The following is a 23,388-nucleotide window of genomic DNA, read 5'->3' on the forward strand; positions in this document are numbered from 1 at the left end:
AAGCCATTGAAGCGAGCGGTGCCAAGTTTCTGTGGCAGGTGATAACGCGAAACCGAAGATTTTATCGAACCATCGCGAATTTAGTCCTCGTTCGACGATCCCTTTTCCACGTCGTTTTCTAGAACCTCGATGATACGCAATTGGTATCGTATGGATAGAAACCTATACCTACGTAGCGAGCCAAAATTGTGAAATCGTTGCTTATTTCGTAGAACTCGAGAATCTACAAAGAGGTCAGCTTAGAATTTCATTAGATTTCGAATAACTTTTATTTAATTAACGGTAAAATTAAAAATACTCGCCAAGTAGCGAATTTTGGCCTAGTTAAAAGATTTCTTTCCAGAAAGTGTCGTTCGTTTTCTATTCTAATCTCCTTCGATCTATAGGTCACAATGTCAAGGCCACGGCATATCACACCACCAGAGAGAAATCGAATTATTCGTGGCCCGGTGGAGGGTGAAACGGAATTACCATTCTAATTGGCAGCATGAATAACCATCCGTCGAGCAGCCAGCGAACAAGTCGAAGGATCACGAGGCGGCGAGGATCACGTGAGTACGAAAGAAAATTGCAAACACGATTAACCGCGATTACCGTAATGACGACGCTAAAGATCGGATATAACCAGAATAGCTGACGCACGCCTACTTAAAAGGTATCATGTACGTATATACCACGGTGGTTGAAAAACACAGTGACCGTAACGGGATCAAAATCAATGGACCACGGTCCTAACAGCGACTTAAAGCGGCGCATCGTGGCAACGGACCATTCTCTGTCACCCTCGCACGTAACGCCAGGGCATCCACTTTCTATGCAGATGGCAAAAGCCCGCAGGGTCAAAACTATTTTTCATCGAGCTTTTAGATAAATTACGGTTCCTTGGAGACTAGCGCGACTTTTGTCCGACTCGCTGGTCCCACCACGTCTTCCTCCAATTTCTCTTACCTGTTAAATTCTTTTTTCGACCGTTGCACGAACGTACGTGGCGTGCCGTAGATGTTAGCGCAGGGTGTGTTGGAAGAAAAGATTTACAAATCGTGAAATTGTCGGTGAAGTATACGTTGCTCTGTCGGAAGCTTTGTTACAGTTAGAGCGGGTGATTAAAAAAATGAAGGATTTATTAACGTGTGAAAATACCAGCTTATGGCCCCATAGTACTTTATTCGATACACGAGTTAACCGTAAAAGCAGGTAGATTTTTCACACGAATGTAGCATCTTCCAATTCATTTGTACGATTTTTACACGAATCGGAAGTATATTCAACGTCGGCTGACGAGCGCACCTTCTTCTTCGCCTATCTCATCCGCGAGACATATTTCCAAGATTCGTGGAAGGAGATTGTAATTACTCCGGCTCGGAAAGATAGGATATTGCACGCGTAATTTATTCACGATGCTTTTAACGACTCCAATCCGCACTAATGCGTCCGGAAAGCGTCGAGTAGTTTGCGTAATGGTTCGGAGGTGTCTCCGCATTTGCATGAACCGTGATTTTACCAAACAACCGACGATATTGCCTAACGTCCTATGCTCGTACGATTAGGATAGCCCGACCTTCTGTCAATCTTTTCGCCAATCGCGTATTAATTCTACAGCGGTATCTTAACGACGCTTATACGTAATTAAGCGAAGAGAGTACGCAGTAATGATCAAAGTGAAAATCGATCGTCGGGAATCCGAGGTTGCCCGTCTCCCCTCACTCAAGCGACAAAAAAGTGACTCTCGTTGTATTTCACGTTGATCTGAAAATAAACATTTCCACGAAACATCTAGCTGATACCCCAGTTGTTCAACGACCGTCGATATTTTGATCTGTTCGGTACAAGTTGTATATTTTAATCGTCGATGGTTAAACCAGCGTTCAACGAGATGATTATCAATCAGCTTTCAAATTTTTCCAAATTGCGTGGCTTGAAAATTGTAATTAAATAGGAAAGTCCGCGAGATGTGTAGATCGTCTTGGAAAAGGTCGTTCGCTGGTGCTCGCCCGAGGAGAGGTGGCTGGAAGGCATAGAGTGGCTGGTAATATACCGTTCGGTGTGTTTACACGCAGGCACGAAAATTGTGGGGAAAATGATGATGGTAGGCGGTCTGTTCGGCCGAGGCCAGGTCGTGTCACAGAGAAGTCAGCATCCACGCCTCCCTAACGATCGAAATTCATTTCCATAATTATCTCACGACCGTGGATCGCCGTGGTTCACCGTAGAGAAACGTTCGGCCTGATTCATAGCCGGAGACATGCCTATTCGTGCGAACCGCGGACGGAAGTTCGAGGTTAAATTCCACGAGTCTGCGGGCTCGTTATCGTGCTTGTTAATAAGTCGACAGGTATTTCTTAATGGATTCGTTATTACGTAATTACGCGGCGGACGATGTCAGAGTATTTCGAACATCGGCCGACAATTTTGTTTCCCTTTCCCTATATCCTATGCGCTGTAAATTCTTCGATCGGTTGATCGGTAAAGGGAATCTAGGAAAACGTGGATCGATACGAAACGAATACTTCAAACGGTGTTAAAAGCAAGCGAGAAGGGTAGAACGCAAGAAGGGGATAATTAAAGTATCGAATGGAAAAGAGAAAAATACAGGGTTCTCGTTGAAGAAGCCGGTTTCGACGAACTGCGGAGAATTTCGCTACGTAGCCTGATATATTCGCGAAACGTGTCTTACATCGCAACGCTTTTCCACCTTGTCTCCGTGTTTCTTGTTTTAATTGTACGTGTGAGAGAAGGAGAGAAAGAGAGAGAGTCGAACTCGCCGGAATCCCCCGGTGTTCATTCGTTATTCGCTTGGCGGAAAAACAGCGAGGATTTACGTGAACACCCGCGCGGTATGGTGCACCTTGTGTGCGTGATCAATGTCCCACGTACATTTACATATCCGCAAACCCTCATGATTGCAAATGTACTGTTTAGCGTGTTGCCGTACCGAGTGTGAATCTTTTCTCTTATTTTTTTTTTCTTTCGTTTTTTTCTCCCTTCTACCGATCGCACTCTTCCACTCCTCTGCGTATGTAGGAACGACCGTGGCCGAAGCTGAACGTGGCACGCCGAGAGTCTGTATCATCAGCCATAATGTCGGTTTTTCATAACGGGTGTGTAACACAGTCTTAAATCCTCGCTTCTTCGATCCATGGCCATGCACATTAAATTCACCGAGGACGCCAGATTACTTATAATTAAACCTCCCGAGCAACGCGCTCGCGCGTCTCTCGTCGACTCGTTCGTATATGCGTGTCTAAAGCTTCTCGAAAGCGTCAGCCGTCTCTTTTTTTCTTCTTTTTTAGTCTCACGGTCGGACTGGTTGTTTGCAGTATGTTACGCGTAAGATGCGGTAACGTACTCGCGTAACTTGTACTCCTGCGCGTGCTCGTTACGCCTTCCACGACGAATTAACACGGGGGATCAACGCCGTGCCGGATGGACATGGGCTACTCAGGAAGTTTCTTCTTGTTTCCTGCCAAGCTCGATCGATGCCCGTCAATAAATATCGGGATCGTTTCACATTACTCGGGTAGATTTCATAGCACGTTGTATTTTATATCGTAATTTTTCCACCAAGAGAGTACTTTCGATAGTTGTCGTGACATAATTCGCCGAATGTTCGATAGGGGAGGTTGACTCCCGTCACGTATTTTCATCCCTGTCGAAAATTGGACGAGGATGAAGAGACAAACGGCAATAACCACGACCACGACACCGATTACGATTATCGTTCGTGGCTGTCGCGATTTTATTAGCGAATGCGCGTGCAAAACGTGAAACCAGTTTCTCTCCGTAGGAAGGTTTGATACCGATACGCGGCAATATTTCTACAAGGTAATACACTTAACGCGATGCGAGATCAGCCACAAAAAGCACGGTTAATGCAATAATGCTACGATTAAGGTGATTATTCGGACGCGTTCATACAAATTCTCGCAAGTACCATCTTCGAACGACCCTTTACCTCCGTTCGGGAAATGCTATCGATAATAGCGATCTAAACCTACCGTTTTCGCAGAAGCAGGCGCGAACGAAGAAAACGTATATACAATCTACCGCCAAAAATGTCGAGGTTATCGGTATCCTCTCTGGCGAACAAAACGTAACGAATTCCGGCAGGCGCGTGCACACCACCGAAACGCGCGTCGAAACGCTCCACTCGACGGTATCAACGCGCGAACGCGGCCATAATGCACGCTCACGTAAGGTACAGCCGAGTTCTTCATTATCGTCAGGGGTCTAAATTGCGTGGGCGTACCTATACCTTGGTACACGTTACTTACCTTGATGTACTATACCCAGTACCTGTACGCACACGTTCGTACAGAAACGTACGGACGCGCGTTCGTTCGGTACGCGTACACGTCCGCAGCCACAGGTTCGAGCGGCGAACGAAGCCGAACTCGGTCGAAACAGGCCGAACGCCTGGAAGCCGGTTGTCGCGCTCCTCGCCAGATGCGACGTCGAGTCAGTACCGCGTCAGTCCTCTAGCGGAATTGGTCAGTGATCTGTGTCAGAGCAGGGCCAGTCGTCACTCTCCTTTTCTCCCTGCCGGTTACTCCGTCACTTTTTCCACGTATTTTCGTTCGGCTCACGTCGAAATACGAAACGGTGATTTCACGTGATTTCCTCGTATTCGTCGCCTCGAATCGCGCGGACGCATCCCCGTTTCGTGGTTGGAAACCAACACATATACACCCGGTATCTGCGTACGTACAGCCGAAGAGTTAGATACATGTATATATAGATATACATACGTACAGTAGATATACGGTAATACAGTGCCACAGTGGAGTTACCAGTGGGGAAAACAAAAATTAGTTTGCAAGCGGACGTGCCTCACGGCGACCGTCGTTCACCACGTTCTGGATCGGAGGCAGTGGCAGCAGGTGAGTGGAAAGTTTTAGTAGGATATCGTTTTCGTAGCGACGCGACGTGTCCACTGGACCTTAAGTCCCGCAGGGCCAGCTTACTCCATCGGGTTTCTCGGAACTTTTGGCGATTAATAGGGTAACGGAACTTTCCGCGTTCGATCGAGAAAACTGTACATATTTCTGTTCGAGGTTGAGTGATTGTACGTCCTGCAGACCGATCGTGTTTTTATTACTCGATCTGTTAAAGGTCGTCGTACGCTAGATAGATTCGTAATTACACGGTTATTGATATCGCGGATTAATATTTACCGAAAGAATCGAATCGACGTCGCGGCGATTAAACGGTTGAAGTTTATTTCACGGTGGGACAAATGGCGTCCCATTTGCATCGAAACTAATTTTCGTAACGTAGCTTGTAAATAAGCAACGCGCGTTAATTTCCCTTGTTATTACGATCAACATCCCAAAACGTATTTACGTCTCACGATTACATTCATCGTGAAATACGCGTTCAAAGAAAACACGCGTTCTTCTGTTTACTACTTACTTCTGTTTACTAATTATTACTCGGCTATAGAAAAACATTTCGACTATCGTAGCGATGTTTACCATTCACGAACGAGACGCGCGGTGATCTGTTCCTTCACCGCTGCTCGTATACGTTTCAAAGCAAAAACGGACCTCGAAGTTCCCTTCTGTCTTGACGTGCTCCGAAACATTCTACGCGCTCCATTTGTTAGCATCGTCTGAAAAAATGGCGGTCAAAGGGGCAGGGGCTTCTCCCGCAAGGTGATCGTAAACCGAGACTGGCGAGCCAACGTTCTCCTCTTCTTCGACTCTCGTCTTTTTTCCCCTTTTTTCCATGATCCCTTACCGTTAGTGGTTCGCCCTAAGGACGAGCAGCGTGTCGATCGGCGTCGAAATTTATACTCTCGAATAGCTGCATTCTACAGTACCTGTATTCTCGAACGTCCGTGTTATCGAGAGTACCTCGGTTCACCGAAGTAATCTCGACTTTAGAATACTCCAACATTTCCAGAAGATCTCGAATATTTGCAGCTTTGAACAAATGTTCTTCTATTAGGTTGTCCGAAGTGTTTCTTTCGTTTTATAAGGAAATAATAGACGCACAATGTTTTTTTGTTTTTATATTAGTTTATTGAATTATGCACAAACATAATAATAGAAGTAGAACGAAACGGATCGTAGCTAATTCAATAAAATAATACGAAACAGAAATTGTTGTTCGTCTATTATCATCTTACGAAACGAAAAAGACTTCTCGGACAACCTAATAAATTTGTACATATCCTGCTTAATGCTACCATAATCGAATAATTTTGATACCAAGTATTTGATATTACGAGTACCTTTGTATATTCATTTTTACGAGACACTTCGATACTTAATTGTCTATTCTCTCGAGCATACTAAATGCTTCTCGACACGTTAACGATGGCGTTTGTCAATCAACGTGACTAATCTGAGTAACGAATGCCCAATTCCATTGACGAAGTAGTAACAAATTGTCATAGCTGTAGCGTAGCGAGTACGTAGCAAAGTCCTACCAGCTGTTCTAGCCGAACTTGCGTTAGCCTTATCCTTTTTTTCCAATCTTTACCAATATTAGAATATCGTAATTACGCCTTACTATTATTAACTGTTAATACACGGCTTGGGCCGAACTGGTTTTGCAAATCCGGATTCTCTAACGTTGCCTTGCTTGCGGTGCACCGTACGAACAGTGTGTTCGCTACCAACGGAATCACGTAACGTACGCAAGACGCTAACGTAATATCGATATTCCTATTCGCGTATAGATATATACAGGGTGCGCCGTTAGAATTCGGACAGAATTCAATTTGTAGTTCCCACCATATTAGAATTCAGATGTTTGTGCTGATTGACTCTGAAGTTAGTTAAATATGTCAATAAGTCTTCTATAACCTCAAAATGACAGAACTCGTTAAGCAAAACCCGGAATACGATAGAAGAGCGGCGATTATAGAAAGTCTTCGCGCCGGGAGAACGCCGGTCGAAATTATAAAATTCTTTAGCTACCCAAGATCGACGGTAATTTAATTTTGTTGTGGGCAAAACCAAATTTCCAGCAAGTGTTCACGTTTTGAGCGTTGTCTCAAGTGAGGGCGACGTCATGCCTCCGCACTTCTTCCAAAAAGGCGAAAGAATCACAAAGGAGGTTTATTTGGAGGTCCTGAAGACAGTAATAAAGCCGTGGATGGAAATTACGGCTTCTGGAAGGCCGTATTTATTTCAACAAGATGGCGCACCTGCTCACACAAGTCATCTTGTTCAAAATTGGCTCTCTGACAATGTGGACATGTTTTGGTCGAAAGATTTCTGGCCTCCTAACAGTCCCGACCTAAACCCATTGGACTATTACGTGTGGGGCGTTATCGAGAGACAAACTAATAAATGCAGGCACCCCAACGTCAACTCCCTACGAGCTGCTATCGAGTCAGAATTCGCGACAATTAAACGCGACCAGTTGAAGTCAGCGTGCTCGCGCTTTAGAGCAAGAATAGAGCAGGTCATAGAGGCAGAGGGTGGTTACATAGAATAAAAGTTCTCAGCAAGGACCCTTTAAATGAGATATAACAACATTTTCATGTGTTTTTGTGTATTGACTTAAATAAACAACTTTCTGCACAAAACTTCTTTTGTCCGGATTCTAACGGCGCACCCTGTATCCTTTGTAATTACGAAACCTCTACAGCTACGTTCGCGTATAATTTCACGCAGCGAGCTGCGATCTTGGTCGAGGAAGGACCGCGAATAATTTACGTTCCAGGAGTGCAACTTTTTCAGTTCCAAACGACTGCTTAATAGACGATCATCATTTTTCCACGGGTTTTTTCTCGCGTCCAGAAGCGGACAATGGCCCGTAAACGCGGTGCGCACGAGTGACTGCCGTCGAGGTTAAAATCGAATGTGTGTCACGTTCACCGGCCGCGTCGATTAGTAATCGGAGCGCGCGAACGGCAATTACACTTGAAAAAGTCAATGTTACGCTGGAAGGTTTCGTACGGGTTGCGCAACCGCGTGTGTTCCGGGTTACGTCCGAACTACCGAGTATAATGTAACCCGCTTTCGCGGTCCTGTGAACCAGATACAGACCCGAGCCGTATCGTATTCGCCGCTCCGAAGGGGTACTGCACCTGTAATTACCGCTTGGTTCGAGACATATGCGAGATAGCGAGGATCGAACGAGTCACGCGAATAATACTTTGCGTCTAATCTCCAAATGGAATACTTTATCAAAAATAAATATCGAGAATTTTCGAGAATTTTATTTTCCAATTAGTTCTTGAGAAGATTAAGTATTAAGAAGAGCGATTAACTATTTAGATTGAGCTTTAGATTAGAATTATTTGCAACGTTTTCGTCAAGGTTTGGTAGCGCGGATATAGATATCGAGTAGATTATTGCGTTTATTTTTGTCATTATCAAACGTAGCGTGTCGTTTGTCGCTGTTTCTTTCATTTCTAGAAACTTTTTCGCGGCTTCTTCTATGCAGCTTTCGCAACGACGTATTTGCAAGATATTATCAGTACAATATCTAATTATCTCTAGCCAGACATTATCGTCGCTTATCTACGTAAAAATTTTGCGTAATTTTTTTCGCACATTGTTATCGCCGTACAACTTCTATCGAATTTCATAATCGCGAAGAAAAATCTACTTCTTCGTATTACTATCGCGTATATCATATAAGATACTGTTTACCCGGACAGAATTCTTCGAAAAACGCGTACACTTCGTTTGACACGTGGGTGTAATCGGTGCGAAATTCTCCCAATAGCGAACTTGTTAATGTCACTCGATACCTGAGATGCTTCTGAAATGGCGCTAGTAAATGCCAGCGTGTCACCTAGACTGTCCGCGATTCTTCACAGACTGTTCCATGGGGGACGTTTTGAAATAACGATAGCACAACGACTCGAGATTTCTATTGACGCCAGAGAAAGAGTATACCGAGAGAAATAGAGAAAGAGAGAGAGAGAGAGAGAGAGAGAGAGAGAGAGAAGAGCGGAGTGGTGGTGTAAGCCAGCGGTGATCGCTCGAAGCGAGTCGTGGGGACTGAATGTCATGGCGCGATAGGTGCCGCACAATGCGCCTCCCGACGTCGGCATTAAGCATTATATGCGTAATTTACGAAGGTTATTTACTATACAATTAGATATCCCCGCGCCACGTATTACGCGCGCAGGTACACGCGGCTGGGCCCTCGCCACGCATCTTGCATGGTAATGGTCCCGCGAGTCCCATCAGCGGCGAACGGGCCAGAGAGAAATCCCTCAGTTTTTCTACCGACGTAGCCGGCATAATATACGATACATACGGTGTAACGAGGTATGTAATGGGTAATAATGCGTAATGATATAATGCGTACATTCCGCGTCGTACGTTTGCTATAACAAACATTGTTAGCGTAGACGGTGCGGCTAGGTTCCCTGACCGTAAAAGGGCCCGTGGTCCTACTCGGTGATTCTTCGAACGGCCCTTGATGATGCGCCTCTCCATCGTTCTTGTAATACTCGGCCTGCGTGGAAGAGGGCACGCGTACCGGTCTCACCCCGGAGGATCTCTAATTCCAGATACAAATAGGACGATCGTTTGTTCCGTCGTCGCTCTTTCTCTTGCTTTTACCGCGGGCATCTCGTACCTTCAAGTAGCATCAGCCTGCTAGATAAGAAAATTGGTAGGATATTTGTATAGGGTAATGCACAATGCACACGGAGGTAGTAAGTATATCTGTCGTATTAAACTAGGTACTCGTTGCGTAGTCTTTGAACAAAAGGAAAACAGGCCGTCCAGGAGTGTCGAGCATTATCGAGGCCTATTTTAACTGCCTTGATAACGAGAAACGAATGCGATAATTAAACGTTTCTACCGCGGCTCGATATGTCGGCAGATAAGAAATCCAGTATACGGTGGTGAAGTTCAGGTAGACTTTGCGATCGAACGTTTCACAGCTCTCGGCTCTCTCTTCGCTGATTTATCTGACTCTGTTCGACCATCTTTCTCTCCATCTTCGTTTTTCCTCCTCCAAGCATACATTGTCGCTGACATTTTTCACCAGACTGTCTTCGATACACGTCTCAATAGTCGCGGACCGCTGCTTAATACCGGTGATTTGAATGCGCGCAAGGACACGGTCGCCGCGCCACTCGAAATGGCTGCCAGCTAGCCTCGTTTATTTTACACGATTCTTATCGATCTCTGTCACTCGATCACGCCAGACTTACGTCTCGGGGAAATCTCTGCTCGCAGATTTTTAGATTTTCGAAGGCCGTGACTAGAGAAATTTTACTGAATTAATTTACCCCGCGATAAGATAAGGCGCGAACAGAGATCTGTACGTGACAAGGGAGCGTGGTTCCAGCATCTCGTTTATCAATCGGTAGGCTACCGATATCGATTTCGCGAAGGTGAACAGCTTCTTTGTCCGCGCTTATCGCGGATGCAACGACCGCCAAGACACCGCGGACGTCATTTGACCAAAAAGACACGCGCGTCTATTTCCAAGTACCCGCTTCGATCGTTTCTTCCCACGGTTAACGAGACTGAATAATCACCGATCAAACGGTAATTAGCCTCTTTCGCTCATTTTGAGATAGGCGAGAAATTCTGAGTTTTCGCCCACTCCACTGATACCGACGAACACGTTGCGTCGAATCAACGATCTTATTCGGTAAGACGAAGAGGAAAACGGAATTTTCCTGCTTTCGATCTTCGTCATTTTATTATTTTACATTTAATTATTATGCCAATTGCGCGTTAATTGGGACATAGATTCGGTGTGGCTGGAGGCAACGAATACCTCGGAACCTAAACAACGGTCTCTCTGTTCACGAGAGCTTCCTTCACACACACGCGATTAGATGTTAATCGTAAATTTGTCATGGCGCGACGTGTCTCGTATAAGCTTTGTCTTTAATTCCAAACGGAGAAGCGAGTTTCGCATGGAAAAATATTTCTCCTCTCAATTAGTCTGCTTTTATCGTCAATTAGTCTTTTCGTTTCCAAATGATTTTTCGGTCACGCTGCTGCTCTAATTCGACGTTTCGTTCGAAGAATTCAAAGATTCCTCGGTTCATCGAACTGTGACCAGCGACTGCGATGCTTACCGACTTTCCACGCTAGAGTAATCCCCGCGATGCGCGAATAAAACGAGTGGACTCTCGTTTTCAAGGGAGTTATCCGAACGTCGGCATCGTTTCGAGGATCTTACCAACAATAATCGTATCTTTACGCGCTTTCTCTTTTATTTCCCTTCCGAAGCTTTCGCACCTTCGTCTCGATAAGAAGATCGAACGACGCGTAGCGGCTAACACTGTTGCTGTTTTCGACGTTGCTTCCGATTGCGACGCGGCAGGGGAAAGCCTCCCGATCGACGATAATTTATGTTGCCCGTTCGAAATAGTTTGTTAACGCTTTATGAACCGGTTCCAGCGCAACTTTGACTTGCTAATATATTACCAAGCGCGTTGCATCACCGCATCAGATTATATCGTGCTAAACACGTTACGCTCGGCGTGATTTTTCGACAGAGTGGTTTAATGCATTCTCGCTTGTGCGAGCGCAACGAGACCTGGTCCTTCTTCCTTCTTTTTTATCCGCCTCCTTGCCCCGTGTCCTCATGGCGCGATCTTCTTCTTTCACGCTGGAGGAAACACCGAGTCTGCAGCCGGGGCAAAAAGCTACTTATAGGAAGCGAGCGCGATAAAACAACGTTTTATCAGAAGCAATTACCGATCGCGCAAAACACAGGTCGTTCGAGTCGATCGTTTCTGGAATGTAAAAGACTCCACCTGTGGGAAAGTAACTCTTTGAAAGATAGACGCGTTTGTCGTATCGATAGGGATGCTAGATACGACACGTTTTTAGGACAACTTGTCGACCAGTTACGAGTAAATCGAGTCCACTAGACCGATCCAACCGGTCCAGATTAAGCAGAAACGTACCACAACAGCCAATGAACATTTTACAAATTAGCAGTATTTAAGATCTTTTTTCATTAAGAAATATGAAATTTGCATATACAGTGGAATCCCGTATGACGCGGCCAGTACATTTCGTGTTTCATTATCTATATTTTTATACCAGTTATAATTGCCACCATTTATATCCGTTAAGACGTAACATACTATGGATACGTAAACAAGATATAGATATGACATTCCTATAGAAAGAAAGACGGAGAAAAAGGTTTCACCTCGCCTTCGTGACCTCCTTAAACAATGTGGTCATTTCATCTGGTCGTTCACCAGCCATTTTCTCCGCCATTGAGCCTCATCGAACAAAGTAACATAGTGGATACACGAAAGGGCACATCCGTGGCGTAATCCACGAGGCTCTGACCGACCTTCGATCGTCGAAGAACCGGAAGATCGAGTCGTCTTCTCCGCTCGGATGCTCCTGAGAGAAGCGGACCAGCCGGTGTCTCTTCATGGCCCTCGTAAACGCCAATTACAATAATTACGATAACTGTGGCGCCTGAGCAATGCTCGTCGCTAACTTCTGTCCGCGCTCAACTACCCGTACCTGCCCCGTACTCTCTATTAATTACGTCGCTTAATTAATATTCCGGGGTGTATCGAGGGTAACGACTAGCCGATCGGGCGTGACCGGTTCACTTTGCGTTTGTTTTAACGAGCGGCGCCTCTGTACGCGTCCTCTATGCTCGTTCCTACGAGCTAGAGAGGTACTTAAGAAACATTAAGGTCGTTTATCCCTTTAACCCTTTCTCGTTACGAAATAACGATAGTTCGTTCATCGATTAACATTCGATCCTTTAGTATCGCTGTATAGAATAGTAACGACTTTAAAATTTTTGCCAACGCGACAATCGTTATCTTCCAACGAGCCAAGGCAGCGGTGTTAGAAAATGGTCGGGTAATGAGCATTTCGTAAAAACTACTCTAGAGATGAAAAAACCACGGGATTCTTCCTGATACCGACAATTTCGTCGTTAGACGTTTGATTTAGTCTCGCATGGACATTGTAGAATCAATCTTGGTTTGGTTTTTTCGATTTGGCAAAAAAGTGCCGCGGATAGGATAGAAACGAATGCTAATATACTTGAAACCACTAGACTTCAGTGTAGCGGATACTAATTAGACGTTATGCGATGGGTTTCCGTTTCTTGGATGCTTAGACACCTTCGTAAAAAGGGTTCGAGTTGTTGAAACGCGGAACATTAGCCAGCATTAGCCAATATTCTCCACTCATCGTCACTTTCATCATCGCCAACCAACACCATCCTCTTACCGTATCCTCTCCTCGTAGTTCGTTAACTCGTTTCTTCGGTTCCACGTTGAAACTCGATCATTTACCATGTACCTACCATCGGAGACTCCTCCTTTTTTTCTCCTTTCTTTTTCGCAGAAGTCGTGAACGTGTACCTTATCGTGCAACCGCCATTGGTGGATACACGAAACAAGGTATAGATCACGTTCGCAGCGCGATTCTTGTACAGTTGGACGATCGTTCCACGCAACGCTTCACGAAAGGCTTAAGTCCGAGCAGACGATAATTATCGTCCCATGCAACGGCGAAACGAGCTCAGGAAGCACGGGAGCGCATATTTTTTACGACACCACGTCGATAGACGCACGCGATTATAGGGCGAATTAATAATAATTTTGTTGCGTGGGTAAATCGGGTCTCCGGGTATGTCGAGGGTGAAATCTCACGATGGATCGTTTGCTCGTCGGACGCGCGTAAAAGAATTCCCTAGACCCAGGTGAAATGTTCGCAAGGGCAGCGATAGCGAAATGGCGGATTTCTCGTGAGAAACATCGAGGATATCGTCGCCTTAACGAGAGAAATCGTCGTGCAGGATACGAGTCTTAATAAGCGAGGTTAAGAATCGTTTAAAATGTATTTTATCCGTGCGAAACTCGGCTGTCGTTGATCGGGCCGAATCGAACAGTTTCTCCGGTGCAAAGTTTGTGCAGGTCGTTTCACGCCCAGATCTTGACCTTTTCGCAGCCAGTTGTTTCACGAAAGTGGATAATTAGCACGTTAAAAGATGTTATCAGAGTTTTCGATTTACATGTCGACAGCGAGAGATCGCGGGAATCGAGTTAACCAGCTGAGAGAAAAGTCGAGGTTGGATCGTTAGATATTAGCAGTATATCAAAGTTTAACTTCGTAATTAAGATATTTTCGTTACCTCATCGATTTAATGGTCTTACATTATGAAATTTATCCGATCGATTAATCATTTGGTTACTAAATACGCCAGAAACATTTGTCTGGTATTTGTAACCTGCCGAACGTAACATAGACAGTGTAGAAACAGAAATTTCACTTCGATTAATCACTTATGATTTCATGGAGTCGCGAGTACGAACGCCTCTTTTCTACATTTATCGAGGCGATATTTACGATCTACGATAAATTATATTAGCCCATCAAATTTATGAATCGTTATTTATCAATCAATTTATTCAATTTCGTATTTTGAAAAGGATCGAGCGTATTGTCAACGGTATTCGACACTCTTGGATTTTAAAAGGAAGGCTCTACAAAATTGTCAATTTCGCTGAAAGTATTGTAGATAAATGTGTCATCGGCGATCTAATGGCAAAACGATTGTGCGCGAAACAAGGTCGACGCATAATCGGCCCAATCGTCTTAACCACTGCCATCCAGGAACCAAATCTTCGTTCAACTTTTCCACCAATGCGAGACTACCTGGCAGCAGAGCGTGGAGTAAAACTCGCGTACGCGCGCCTAACCATTTCAATAATCCTCTCGAACGAGGAATGATTGCGTACACCGAGTGACCCCTGTCATTTAGCCGCGGACGTAATCCACGAGCTCGGGGACTCGTTTCAGGCTGTCTGAGATTTCACGGCGCACAATGGAGGCTCGTTGCTTGTTTCTTAGCTCTGCAGGCGAAAGACTTAGGGGCTCTCGTTGCCCCCGTTTCATTTTCACGTTGTTCACAGCAGCAATTCTAGCCGTTTGACACAATGGCGCGGCTCTCGCTCGTGTAACGACCTTCGCGAATAATAGCTGTTGCGGCTCGCTCCTATCTACGCGTCCAATTTCAAACGCAATGGTAAAACATCCACGACGGGGATAATTCGCTGAAACTTCTCTTCTTTGTCTTCCCCCGAACGAAAGTCGAAGAAATATACAGCGAGGTACGAAAGTAGAGGATCATCGAATAGATTTTACACGTCCTGTTTAGGAAACAGCAGCTCCATTCCAGAAGCTTGAGTACGCATAAGTTCGTCGTTTTAAATAGAGAAATGTGTCAAATGTTGCGAAGAATTGAATTTTGTAGTAGAAATGCCAGTAAGAAAGCAAACTATCCCTAAACACCCTGTATACCTGATTATACGCAATTTCAAAGGAAACGACGGTATGGGGCTGGTTTCTTATTTCGTTACGTTTCCAAGGATGGAATTGTTATAAATTATTGTTATTAAACACAGAGGGCGTAGTGAAAAAAAACGAGCGCGAGTGGTGCGCGTGTTAATAAAACGAGCAGATGAATTCCTCGCCTGTTTAGGACAACGTTTATTGCCTCGTTCGCCGCGAGAAACGCGCATTACCATGGGTTCATGGGCATAAACTAGCCTCGATAACCGGCGATGATTGTGCGTCCGATTCCGTATTGCGAGTTTAAACTTCGTTGTTCGAGGCCTGTTGGATTAAAATCTTCCTTGTTCGTCCTGGCAGGAATTCCCGTTTAATGGTCATTGCAAAGGAATCTTATGGTCGATTGGATACGATCGACAATTTCGAGAGGGAATGCGGGCTACACGCGTTCATCACTCTGCGCTAGTTTTTGTGTCTAGGTTAAAAAACGGTATCGCGTACTAATTTCCCTGTTAGAAACTCTGAGACGAGTCCGTTGAGTCAGCTTAGATCGATCGCGCGAGCTTCTTAGCCGGTTTTCAGAAAGTTTCCACCAATGTATCATATAGAGGAACTAGTTTGAAGTTTGACGTTACTTACGGTATAATAACTTTAAGAACTAGGTGACCCGTATTAGCCCAAGTTTTCTTATTTATAGCGTAAGTTTGCTTATTTTAGCATTCGATATTCCACAGGACAATTAATACAGAATTTAGGTATTTGCAAGTACGATGAGTAGCGAAACCGGGTTACTACAAAATTCGAATAATATATCCAAATCTAATTACTACTCGCCCATTGTCAACTTAAGTAGAATATCATTGGTCGCAAAATTCACACACGTCTCGCCACCATAAAAGTAGCGATTAACCTTCGATTAACCTCGGACGACCTCAACCCACAATTCATTACTGACCCAGATCGCCTAGAACTCCTGGAATACCATTCCCACACATGTTGAACGGATCACGAGTCTGACACGTTCGCTGATCTCGTGCGCATTCGTCTACGCAGAAAACGAAGCCTTGTCCGGTTCCTAGAAGGCGAAAAAGGATCGGAAAGGATCAGAGGCTGGCGTATCGAGCTGCTAAATTAAACGGTTCGTCGCGGATCGGTCTGTTCGGAACCGCTCGTTCGATTATATCTACGCGGTCCCAGGGGAGAGTTATAAGGCTACACAAAGGATCCTGACAGGAGCACCACGAGCCCGGTGAAACGCGCGCAGAAAAGAAGAACGCAACGAAGGACGAACACACTCGGCTTGATCTACGAGGTAGGCTGGGTGGCCAGGTCCAAATGCGCCTTTTGTTCGGCCGCAATAAAAAATACTCGATAGATCCGGTAAGAACGTTATGGCCTTCTGCTTGAAAATTATGTCTGTTATTAAGCGAAGAATTATACACCTCGTGCAGTTTCATTCGTCTTAATCTCTCGTCCAACGAAATCACGAATTGCGATTAAAGGAACGTGCGTGAACCAAGTGGCGCGCGATCAATTTCGAAGAGTCGAGTAGATACACTCGAGATATATTTTAGCGATTTAGTTGAGCGTGTGAGGCAGTTTGACCTCTCAGCAAGTTTTTCGATCAGTCGTTAGTCGATTCGATATGTCGCACGCGCTCGTTTCCCTCGCACGACGATACATATGTAACAACGATTTAACAATGAGACGTAAGAGGCAAGCGGTGGCCGGGAAGTGTTACAAGTACAGCCTGTTGCACATTGTATGCCTCTTCGTGGCATACTGAACGGATACCCGTTATACTCGTTTCAAAGATTTAAGCGTTTTGCGCAATCGGTCGTGTGGTGTGTCTCTCTCTCCCACACGTACATACGTACACGGATAATACGAACCCACCACACGTACCAACCAATGCGACACACTTTCCTGCGCTCGCGATAGAATCCCGAGCAACGTGTTGTTGACCTATCGCGTGTAAGCGAGAACGTGGAAAAACCGTTTTGAAGGCTGCACGGGAACCACTCGACGTCGAAATTCTCGTCCAACTATCCATCGATCCCTTTGATCGATCGTGCGCCGGCTAATGTCGATGCTATCCACTCTTCTAACGAGGGATAAGAGATCGTCCCGCGAGAATGATAGCTTTCCGATGTTCTTCTTCTGGTCGATCTACTCGACAGTTTTAAATTCGTAATTTTTAATTTGTCGGTTAAGGAAGAGTTTACGTAAGAGTTACAAAGAAGGGAGTAAAGTATGTCGCGAGAAGAATCAACGCGTTCCATGAAACCTTTTACTCCGATCTTGTCCGTTGATTCTTCGTCGGATTTATAGATCGAAAAAATCTCCAAGAAGCTTGTAAAAATATATATACGATGCTTGTTTCCTTGCGTCAGCTTGTTAGCCAGCGAGTTTAGCGATCTTCGCTCATAAATCATTGCCGTAAGAAACCGAACTAAGGATCCGTCTCGTTTTTTTGCACGGGTTTCCAAACAGTTACAAAATACAGTGTCTGGATGCAGCGGGTTAATTACTCGTACGCTACGTATTATCGTCGTTTGTACAACAGCCGACTCTTTAATTTCGTCGTTGTTTTCGATAAAGCATCGTCATCGTTCGGATTAAGAACTTGAATATTATCTGACAATATTATCAGAGCGATTAATCACGAAGGTTTATTTTATCACAATGCATCTCGTACAGCGACGAATTAATAACGATTTTGTTGACTCAAGCATTTTCTCTGGTCGATAACTCGGGCGAAATTTCCGCTCCGTATCGAAGTTCGACCCTTGTAGCTACCAGAGAGGAGAGACGACAGTTTCGCGCGTGTTCGATTAATAATTCTTTATCGAACAGATGTTTCGACACGTCAGACATGCAACCGGGCAATCCATCAACGTTGCCGACATAGCAGGAAGCTGACCTGAAAAGCTCGGTGCCGCTTGTTGCATACTATCTTCATTATGTCACGAGTGCCAGGAGTCCGCGTTACACTCGAAGAAATATGTCCCGGCCGATTTCGTTGTCTACAAATGACTGTCGCCTCGTTGCGACACCGTCGATCGATCGACGTCGATCCCGTGATCTCGATCGAATCAACGAGATCTCTCGTCCAGCCTCCCGACACTTTATCCTATCCGAACTACGTGTAATCGATACATCGATTTACAATTTCCATCTTAGTGTAGTACTTGTAAAATATCGAACGCTACAAACGTTGCTATTCGCGTAAGCTTCTGATGAAATTTTTACATATTTTATCGAATCCTTGTCTTTTTTCCTCGTTTCTCTCGCTTCAGTGAAACGGAAAAGGGAGAAGTTTAAGTAAGAGAAATCGATAGCGGAACGATAGGAAATCGGTGGCTGGTGAATATCGGTTCGACGGGGGTAACGCTCTACTTGCCGAGAAATGTCAACCGCATTCTGCAACGGCGACCAGCCAGTCAGAACATTCGCCGGCTAACGTTTTCTTGCGCGCCTACGTTCCTCCTTTGATTCCCTATTGTTCGCGTCGGATGATATCCTGAAACGTGTTTCACCGGCAAACGTGCACGGAGACACCGAGAGCGTGGAGAATATGCATATTTAGTCGCGCGGCTCATGCCTCTGGCTCGATCGGGTTACCAGCCGCGAAACCCTCTCCGTGCCTGTCGCTCCTAGACGATGCCCGTTCCTTGTCTCTCCTCTATCTATCGAACGTACCAGTTGTAAAAGGAAGAGGGGCACCGAGACCACGCGGGAAAGTGATCTCGCGTACTTTATGGTAATATGTTCGCGCTGAACTTTGTACTTTTCTTTCCAGATGTTGCACGTCCAGATACGGATCTCGAGAATCTTTCTTCCATGTTACATCTTCCTTATTTGGACAATTTCGTGTTTTATTCCGTTATTCGACGATACGATACGATACGATACGATACCGTGACTTTTCACGAAGAAAAGTAGGGCTACGCGTATAACACTAATTCGCGAACATAGAAGCGTGGAACGCACGGATAGTTTTATGTTACTATATCGAGAATTCGAACGTTAAGACGTAGAAGCACGTGCATCATCCCCATCGAAATACCAACTGAGCCGATACCAACGAAAGAAGATAGACGTTTGCGTAAAAACCCACGTACCGGTAATAAGGATCATTATACACATAAGAATATTCGCCACGGACAATTTCGAGGGAGGGCCGATATAAATTACGAGTGCATGGCGAAACCGGCAACGCGTCCATGTAGTATACGCGCCTCTTGTAAAAACGAGACACGACCGACACGCACTCTCTCCGCACCGCGGTTGGATATGCAACGGGCCACGATCGTTCGTGTATCGTACTGCGAAATAACACTTGGCTAACGATCGACGCTAATGGCGAAGGAGGAAAGAATATTAAGCGTCTCGTTGCGTGGGAGTAACTCTCGCTTTTGCTGGAAACGAAGACCAATCGGGGGAAGTTGGTACGATCGGCCGTCGGTCGTTTACGGACGAAGATCCCTCGCGACCCTTAAGAGAAACACGAGAAGACGTTCTCGATCTATCTCTGGTCGTGGTCCACGCACCGGCTATCGATAATAGTTACGTCTGTAACGTTTGTAGGTATCCTCACATCGGAGATAAGTAAAAGGAAATAGGATAGTAAAACTTGGCCGCTGCTTTAAGCATGATCAATTAAGATATCCTTGTGTGTGTATCGCGTAATATACATATTCATGCTGTACGCGTTTCGACGTTGTCCTTTTGTAAGTGCAGCGTAAAAGTTATGTAAATGCAACAGTGTTGCAGAACGTGTAAGTGCGGTAATTTGTATATCTCTTTGCCAACCACGACATAAATCGGAAATACAAAGAAAATTTTCACGATACGTAAAAGCTTCCAGACCTGTGTTTCATCTTCACCGTTTCCTAAACTATTCGTTCGCCTCGTAGCTAGCGCAGTAGCGCGCTTATCGCGCTAGATTCGACGCGTCATTAACCCAGTTGCTCGATACGAATGCTAATTACGATCGCAAGGAGGATCTGGCATGGCGTCGTGTATCGTCGCGGACAGAGAACCGTTTTCACGCATTCAGCTCCGCTTTTGGTCTAATGCAACGATTCGCGGCCTGGTATCGCGCTACAGATGCGACGCGATAACCACGACACGCGTGCACCCGTATTCGCACACAAATGCAGAAACGCAGAAGCAACGGGCGTCGGCAACGATAAAACGAGAAGAATTCTCTTTAACCGCGTTCTATTTCTCTCGTTTACTCTCTCGGTCCCGTCTCTTTCGTGGCACGTGAATGAACGCCAGCGCCCCAGCCGGAAGTAGGTTACTGTTACGTCATACGCGCGCGTTCGCGCTCACCCAGTATGCACCGTACCACGAGGGATAGTTTCGCGCTCATATTAGATCAGATTCTGCCGATAGACCGGCTTGGAGAAAGTAATTAGAGAGAAAGAGAGATCGCCAGGTGAGATGCGGCCGCTGTTTCCGCTCTGCTAAATTCAAGGTTACCCATTGTCGGGATCCAAGAGCATCCAAGCCTTGTTCTCCGCGTTCTCTGCCGCGTTCTTCGCCTCCTATCTATCCTGGACGCGTGATAAGCGGCAAATATTACGACCTTGCGAAGCATCATCGTTAGAGCGTTACGCTAGCGAGTCTTTGACAAAGTACGTGACTTTTTGTAGCGTATAGATCGGACGTTGAAAGCGTGACTTGAGGATTGACGGGGGTTTCGCGGTATTGTCATCGGAGCAGTTTGTCTTACTCGCGAATAGAGTTGGTTGATTAAGTCGCTTATCGGCTATTCGAGATCTTGTATCGAGATGAAGATAGAGATGGCGATAAGGGACGAGAGCACAGAGTTATTAATCCGTCGGTTGTCATATTCTTTTCCTCGTCCTTGTAGATTCATTTTTTTTAATGTATGAAAAATTGAATATCTTCTATATTATATATATATTTTGTTGTTTCCAAGTTGATAATAATTATGGAATAAAAGTTGGCGCTTCGAGATAGGTTTGCAACGTGGATTGAGTAGAAGCAAAGGAACAATGCGCCGTCAGGTGAACGATACGAGGTTTGTCGCGCGGACTCGATTGGATTTGGGAGTAACCAGGAGGAATTTAAACGGGCGTGTAGGCGACAGTGAAAGCAGCGTTACTTAATACTCGTATCGGTGCTCGTAAATAACAAAGGCCGCCTGTTCAACTGGACCGGCCGACTTTTGTCGTGCCAGCGTACGTTTAAGGCGGGCAGTCACGGGAACTGAAAAAAGTCTCGCGGCTCGCGAGCACGAGAACGAAAGTCGAAGAGACAAATTGCGGCCGCTGATCAACACGCGTTCGCCTTTTTCTACCCGCGAGCAGACGGATTCGTCCTTTTGCCGACAATCTCGCCGGATAAGATTGCGTCTCGTTCAGGGTGGTTCGTATTCCGATATTCGCGGACCGAGATAATTTTCCTTTTGCTCGCTAACGAGACGACAAGATCTACCGATACGGAAAGATTCGTCATTGTGCTAAACCTGTATGGCAATACGACGGAATAACTATAATACCGCTGCGATATCAACGATGGGATAAAAAAGAGGAAAGATAGAACCCACGACGATATTTCAAAAGTTTATTAAGCTCGTTAGGTATTCCTATTTCTTTAGCACGCGAATCTTTTTCATCGCCTTCTTCCATGGAACAGCGAGACTAATTATCCAATAACAAACCGTAAAAATTAGAGCAAAAGTCTCGTAACCCTTGTTTCTTATTATACCAATTACCTCATTATCCTCGACCTAATATTCCAGCAACTGTCACGCATTTATTAACCTAAAAGCGTTTCGAACGCGATACATTCGACACGCAGTCGACCGACCAACCGCCTCTTTTTTCCTCCGTACAATGGATCGAACTCGAAGGCTCCAAACAAAGCGGCTGGTGTTTGATTAATGGAGCGACCGCGTTAAGAAGAAACGGATTAAGTTCCAGGAGAAATAATTAATTTCTTTCCGTCGGAGCATCTGCCCCGGACGCACGATGCTCGTTTAATCAGGATCATCAGGAGGCACGACCTTCGTTGCGCGAGGATGGCTCATTAATAAAAAGAAGGCGCCGCATGGCACGCATTTCCACGCCGATCCCCGTCTATGGCGCCGTGTAAATCGACGGGCCCGCGTGCTCTTGCCAGGCCCGAGGGGACAGCTTTCAAGGCTGCGACCGATCATCCTCTTTTTCCTCTTCGTTTCCTCCTGTCCTGCCCTGTTCCACGGCCAAAGAAAACGCGAATGCGTGCCACGGATACGGCAGATTGCACCAACTCCGCTCGTCTTTCCATTCGCCTGAAAAGCGTCAACAGGCTGGAATTCAGAGGTCGGAACGGAAGAGCCGAGTTTTCCCTATGCTGGAATACCAAGCCCCGTTTCCGTTCCCAGTGAGCATGACGCGAGATTTTCATCTTTTCCGACTCCATCTTGGGAATCTTCCTTCGATTAAGTTTCTCGCGTGGGAGGATAGCTTTTGTCGTTTGTCGTTGTCGGCCTTTCAGCCGTTTTATCTCAAGCGTAGATTATCCTAATGTTAAGGATACAGTGTGGAATATACAATTTTACAAGAAACTTATGCACGTTTAACGAGATGGTACACAATACCATCGCACGAACCAATTACCTTAAATTATGTTCGCAGTATAAATAATATCAGGAAGTTGGCAGTGACGTTTGCTTAGGATGGAAGATTTAGTTTAACTTAGTTAGCTAGCAGTAGTTTAAATCGTCTGATTCAACAATCTTTAGAAGCTACTCCTTAAATACTGCCTGTATTTTGCGTAACGAGATTCAGGAATCTGTCAGGAGAACTGGCCACGTAAACATGGTCTTTGGACAGGAGATTGATCGGGGTTGGTCGATTTCCGATCGACAGTCGAGGTCTGCCTCGCGGCGTTGCATTCGTCTGCGATGGTTGGCGCGTGACAAATCGAATCGAGGCCAAAGGGACGCGCGCGAGAGCGATGAATAGAGGAATAGATCTGTCGCGTTTAGGTCGATCCGGATATTTTTTCCCCCTCGGTGATACAGCGGACGTGCACGGCGGACGTGCACGGCGAACGTGCACGGCACAGCGGAGGACGACGTCCTTCTCTCGATTCTGGATCTAGATCTCTGCCGGATCTAGATACACCGGTTCACCGCGACGAC

General features: G+C 45.5%; 1 protein-coding gene across 3 annotated transcripts in view; it reads left to right on the top strand.

Moving 5' to 3' along the window:
• Positions 1 to 529: 529 nt before the first annotated feature.
• LOC132913034 (uncharacterized) overlaps positions 530 to 23,388 on the top strand; it is a 143,669-nt gene continuing 120,810 nt past the window's right edge. For 2 of the 3 annotated variants that reach the window (XM_060970946.1, XM_060970949.1), the window contains exon 1: positions 4,435 to 4,877. The gene's annotated coding sequence lies outside the window, so the exon portion shown is untranslated. Of the gene's footprint in view, positions 552 to 4,434; positions 4,878 to 23,388 lie in introns of those variants that run through there. The other variant, XM_060970948.1, reaches the window with a different exon arrangement.

Source organism: Bombus pascuorum, chromosome 12, assembly GCF_905332965.1.
Source record: "Bombus pascuorum chromosome 12, iyBomPasc1.1, whole genome shotgun sequence".
Classification (NCBI taxonomy): domain Eukaryota; kingdom Metazoa; phylum Arthropoda; class Insecta; order Hymenoptera; family Apidae; genus Bombus; species Bombus pascuorum.